Below are 6,439 nucleotides of genomic sequence, written 5' to 3' on the forward strand. Positions count from 1 at the left end.
CTTGCTTTGCATACTAAATGCCTTAACCGTTGCGATCTTCTTGGCCTCCTGGATCTCCTGGAGGGCACCTTGGGCTTCAACCTGGGCCGCTTCCGCGCTTTGGCGAGCCTTTGAGAGTTCGGCCTCTCGTCCGAAACATCACCCTCCAAGGCCTCATGCTTCTTCACAACATATTGGAGCTCTTGCTGGACCTCATTCAGCCTGGCCTGAAGCTTCTTACGAGTGGCCTGCTCCTTGGCAGCTTTCCCCTCGGCTTCGGCCAGGGCCTTTTTAAGGGCCTCGATCTCAGTCGCCGCTCCTACACATATAATGACACTACGGTCAATATACATCATTTATTCTTTCTGAATACATATCGAGTCACTACATACCTTGCTGGTCTTCCAGCTGCTTCCCCGCCTGGCCGAGCTCCTCTTCGGCCACCTCCAGTCTCTGCTTTAGTCTGGAGACTTCGGCAGTGTGAGAGGTTGCGGCCAACAACGATGCCTTCTTATTCACATCAGACACAGTTTGGTTAGTTTCCTGCGAAATTTTATTGATCCTCTGTCCGGCTTTTCTTTCCAAACACCGGACAGTGTCTCAGGGGCTACTGTTTATATTGGGATTTTCTCGGTTAACGCCGCTTACCTCAAAACCTGTCAGCAGGCCGCTGCAGGCTTCGGGCAGTCCGCTCTTGACGGATTGAACCTTCTCAATCACCGTACCCATAAGGATACGTTGTTCTTTCACAATGGAAGCGCCCCGTAGTGCTTCCAATAGATTATCCGGCGCCTCTGGTTGGAGAGAGGTCGCCTACGCGACGGGCACGCCTCCTTCTCTTGAAGGAGGCTGCTTGTCGGACTCCAGGGCTGTATGGGTCTCCGAATCCGTTCTCAGATGGGGGCGGAATTGAGCACGACCCCCATCGTTAGTCTCCATGGGGGTATGTTCCCCCATGTGTCTGGCGGCTGAGGTGTCGCCCTCCGACGCCACCATGACGGCCTCCTGAACCTCTCCCAGGCCTGGGAAGGTCCTTTGGGACAACACCTCGTCGTCTCCCTTGACCTTGGGAGGGTGAGCGGCCGGCGGTGTCTCACTTGCCGTTTCCTTCTAGTCCAACGAACCTCTTGATGAGGATCACTGGGAGCTGTTATGGGCCAGACTGTAATAACATTATTAAACCATATAAAATACCATAAGGTTGAGAGGCCAGATAAATGGACGTGTGTGGGTTCTTAGTACTCACGATGCTGCCAGGGGCTTGTTCCGGGGGCGTCGCTCCGGACTTCTGTCGACATCCCACGCGGAGCTGTCCGCGAGAGGGACTTTCCCCTTCTTGGGCGCCTCCGCCTCTAGATTTGTGGAGGCCGCCCTCTTCTTCCTCCCCCTAGTAGGGGGAGAGTCGCTCTCCTCCTCCTCCTTGTTGTCATCTTGGGCGGCGGAGGAGCGGGTCTTGTCTTCAGACGTCAAGTCCGAAGCGCCCTTGCGGCGGGGCCACTCCGGACCCCCTTGGCCTTCTTCTCGGACACCGTATAGGGCACCAGCACCAGCATCTGCGCTAGGCGCGGGATGATTGCTTCCTCGGGCAGCGGAGCCGGACACCGAATCCGCTTTGCCCTCTCCATCCATTCCTGAAGAAGCAATGATGATAAAAGTTCAGATATCATCTTTGTAATAAGCAAGTATAGGATGTGTTAAAGGCTTACCTCGTTGGCGAGGTGGTTAATGTCATGCCCGTGGTCCGAGTCTGTGGCTGGCGGTGTCTCGTTGCCCTTGAAGAGAAACTCCCACGCATCTTCGTGAGTGGTTTCGAAGAGCCTCTTTAGAGTTTGGTGTTTCTTCGGATTGAACTCCCATAAAGGGCGACTTCGGCTTTGGCACGGGAGAATCCGGCGAACTAGCATCACCTGGATTACATCGAAGAGCTTGATATCTTTATCCACCATGCTTTGAACGCATGTCTGCAGTGCTATCAACTTGTTTGACGAAGACCAATTCAGGCTCTTCTCAACCCAGGAGGTAAGTTTCATTGGAGCACCGGGGTTGAATTCGGCAGCCGCAGCCAAGGTGGGGCCGCGGGGTTCTGTGTTGTAGAACCATAGTTTACCATTCCTTGACAGTCTCCACGAAAGTACCTTTTGGCCAAGAGACATTGGTCCGCTTGCTCACCATGGCGCATCCGCACTTCGCGTGCTAACCATCCATCACCTTTGGCTTCACGTTGAAGACTTTGAGCCACAGTCCGAAGTGGGGTTGGATGCGGAGGAAGGCCTCACACACGACGATGAACACCGAGATGTTGAGGAAAGAGTTCGGGGCTAGATCGTGGAAGTCTAGCCGGTAATAGAACCGTGGACGAAAGGATGTTGTTGAAACCATAGCCCGTGGAGGAAATGAGGGATGAATATCACCCTCCCGTTGGGCTTCGGCATGGGAACGACTTGCCCCTTGGCTAGAAGACGGTGGACGATTTCCTTCGCTAGATACCCGACCGCCCGAAGCTCAGTAATGTCCTTCTCCATGACGGAGGAGGCCATCCACTTGCCGTGGCCTCCGGATCCAGACATGGTTGAGTGCTTGCTCGAGTGGGGAAAAGTTGAGAACTTGGGTGCTAGAGCTCAAGAGTCGAAGGACAGAGGAAGAAAGAAGGCATGGGCAAAGAAGGGGAATCCTTATCCCCTTATAAAGGCAGTGAATATCGAATGCCTCCCCACTCGCCCTAAAACTCGCCTATTCTCAAGGGCTGTGTAAATGGCACGGTTGGGTTACCCACGCCCGTATTGATGAGAATCCCGCAATAAGGGGACAATATCTCTGCTTTGAAAAGACGTGCCAATGGAAACCGCATCTTGAAGCGTGGAATGGCAGACAAAAACGGTTCGATATAATGGCGGACAGACGTGATGTCATCCTGTAAAAAGTTGTCAGCAGGTGGGACTCACAAAATATTATATTCCCTGCAGTCGTGTGTGGTACATGTGTTGCAGATCCGGACAGCATCATTTTATCCGAAGACTATCTTGGAATATTCGGAAAGTGGAACTCGCCTTGCAATGCAGAAGACAATCTGCGCGTCGGACACATCGTCATTGAAGCCTGGTTCAGGGGCTACTGAGGGAGTCCTCGACTAAGGGGTCCTCGGGTATCTGATCTATTGGATATGGGTCAGACTGATGGGCCACAAAGATACAAAGACAGAAGACTCTACCATGTCTGGATGGGACTCTCTGTGGCGTGGAAGGCAAGCTTGGCGATCAACTATGAAGATTCCTTTCTGTGTAACCGACCTTGTGCAACCCTAGATCCCTCCTGTGTCTATATAAACCGGAGGGCTAGGTCCGTAGATAGATCCTCATAATCATAGTCAGGCTAGACTTTTAGGGTTTAGCCATTACGATCTCGTGGTAGATCAACTCTTGTAATACTCATATTCATCAAGATCAATCAAGTAGGAAGTAGGGTATTACCTCCATAGAGAGGGCCCAAACCTGGGTAAACATTGTGTCCCCCGTCTCTTGTTACCATCGATCCTAGATGCATAGTTCAGGACCCCCTACCCGAGATCTGCTAGTTTTGACACCGACACCCGCCAAATGGAGTGTAGGAGGGAGTGGCTGTAGGGGATGTTGCGGCCGCCGAATGGAGCGCAGGAGTAGCACACGAAGCAGTAGATGGTGCTCCTCCCTAGTCTATAGATCTACATTTATAAAAAATCGAGTTGGTGATGATGGTGTTCCTACCATCTTGTAATATAGACCGTCCGATCTATATCTGACGGATAGAATGCAAACTATGACAGTTTTACAAAATATACCCGCACCTATCTCCACATTTACAAATAAGGCCTTGCCTCGTTCAACCTTATCTCCCGTAACCTCATTGCTAAGAAATTAAAAAAGGAAGTCTCTGGAACAATATGGCATGGTGGCCGCTGCCGACGCAGTCCATCCCCATGGCTCCGCCCAGTCCGACCACCAGTCACCACCACGCGCCACTCCTCCTCACCTTATCTCTCATCTTTCTCAAGATATCATTGTTTTGATGAAATACTCGAGATATCATTTTTCCGATAAAATTCTCAAGATATCATTAGTTTTTACACATGGGATTACTCCTACATGGGTCAATCACAACAGGTGTTTTGTAAAAACATGCATCTTGATGTTCCGTGCATTACACGGGCATCTTGCTAGTTTGCATATAACTCCAAACACCACGTAGACACGGTCTTTGACCATTTGACAATTATGTTCATATCATTGTTAGTAGTCAGCCGGTGCAAGTTATAGCCCCAGGTGTTTTAACCTTTTTATAGTATGATATCTGGCGATTGTTTGCCACGAGCTCAATCCTGGCGAATCCCATGTAACCGTAAGATTTCCATCCGACAGTGGCATGTTTTTAAGGCATAGTATTTGAAAAAACTGCCACCCTTACACACATACTGTAATGGCATCGTGGGTGTTTGCAACTGCCATGTCTCCAAGTGAACAATTATTGGGGATTGGAGTTAGCACTGATGGCGGTTCATAGTCGTTCCACGCTTGGGCATTGAAGTTTGTAACTATTTTAGATTAGAATATACTACTCCTCTGGTGCTAGTAGTAGAGCAGAGTCCTACTCCACTATATGCATACTAGGGCATAGTAGTAGGTACTGTAGGGAGTACTAGTACTATGATCACTCAAGCAAGTTGTCTAGCATCGATATGACCCTATGCTACTGGTATGTGTCTCGTAAGTCAGGCGGTGTGTTGTAGTCATCATCACTTGTCCACTTCCCATAGCACATATTCGCTTCTCCATCTTTGTTCGCACATAATCGTCCAATCTTCCATCCCCCGCTAAGGCGCCTCCTCCCTCTTATGAAACCCAAGCACTAACAATGGCAGAACCAAGCAGTGTCCACCGAAAGAGTGGCTGGAATTCACTCCCCACAAAGGTAATCAAGCTCATTGTTTCGCGTGTGGACAATCTCAGCACCATGCCACTCGTCGCGTGCTAGTCGGGTTGTACCGTTAACTCAAAGCCCTTAGGCCGCAGCTTTTTAAGCTAGCTCCTTGCTTGTTGATGTTTCTTGATCTTCAGAAACGGCATGTCACGCAACATAACGATTGTAGGGCGGTGAGCATCAACCCCCTTGACTGTGATCCCATCCTTGTCACCCTCGATTACATTAACGGTATGTACTAGGTCGGCATGAAAAAGTCTTGGATGGTGCTTTTCGACTATCATGGCAACTGGATGCTCGTGGAGATCTACACCCAGAGATTGATCCCCTTCCTTCGATTAACACTGCACTGCTTTGGCACCGCGGCCCAGAATACTCAGAATCTTACAGTAGCCAACATGATACCAAGTTTGATTTGCTCAAGGTTGTAATTTGCCAAGTGCTCACAAGATCTATGAATTATAAAGACTTCAGGCTAATTGCATTCTTCCACCGTGGTCTCTCCCATCTGACAGGTCACTGCGCTAGGTGGGTAAATTTGCACGTCCATCACAGGATCATATATCCTCCATGGTTCTCTGATGCCATTGAACACAAGGGCTTCATTTATGCCATCGACTCCTTCTATGGTTGGACATATTGCTGGCCTATTCCAGTCATCGCTACAAATGGCTGTTACAGCAGTATGTTACTTTCCTATGATATCATGATGGCTTGCTTATATTACTGTCGACTTTTACTGAAAAAATATTCATGCTCATAACATGTTGTCCTTAAGATTCCCTATAGTGAGAGCCCTTTTTTATTTGACTCCAACTTGATATGATGTTGTTGGCCGCCTAGTGTCCCAACCCTTCCTAATCCCAGAACCTTTCAAAGAATAGTGCCATGGCATTTGCTGGTGGTTCCTGGCTCGATCAGACGACGGCGAACGATTGATGATCGTTCACGCGTACCGGACGTGTTGTTTCATGGAATACAATCACAGTCACTACAAGGTCTTTGAGCAGGATCCCAACTTCGCTGGGCCTTCAATAACCTGAGGCTAGTAAGTAGCCTTGGTACACGATCTTTGTTCTCGGACTGAATTATCCGATTAACTAGGAGATAACCGACGGCAAGGATCATGTTGGCAGCGCGATTTCGTTCATCGGCCAAAACTATGTGTACACAACATACCATGCGTCTCTCCATGCACCATACCATGATATGTGCCGCCACACTCTGCAACCCAAACTAGGAGAGAAGGTCGCAAGTATCAGACTTCGACCTGCTGGCTAGAGTTTCCCCCGTCGGGCACCCATCTGGTTCAAGACGTCAGCCAATCTCCACAGCTTAATAAATAGTAATGTCTAACTGAGCCAGTTAGTTAGATGCGTACACTTGGTGTAGTAGGATCTTTATTTAGTTTGATGCATACACTTGTTCTTTTTTGGTAGCCATTTTGTAATGATGGCTGATGTTTGGTTTGGAAGAGAGAGTTGTGTCTTTACTCTTCTGGCCTGCTTAC

This window comes from Triticum dicoccoides, chromosome 2A (assembly GCF_002162155.2).
Source record: "Triticum dicoccoides isolate Atlit2015 ecotype Zavitan chromosome 2A, WEW_v2.0, whole genome shotgun sequence".
NCBI lineage: Eukaryota > Viridiplantae > Streptophyta > Magnoliopsida > Poales > Poaceae > Triticum > Triticum dicoccoides.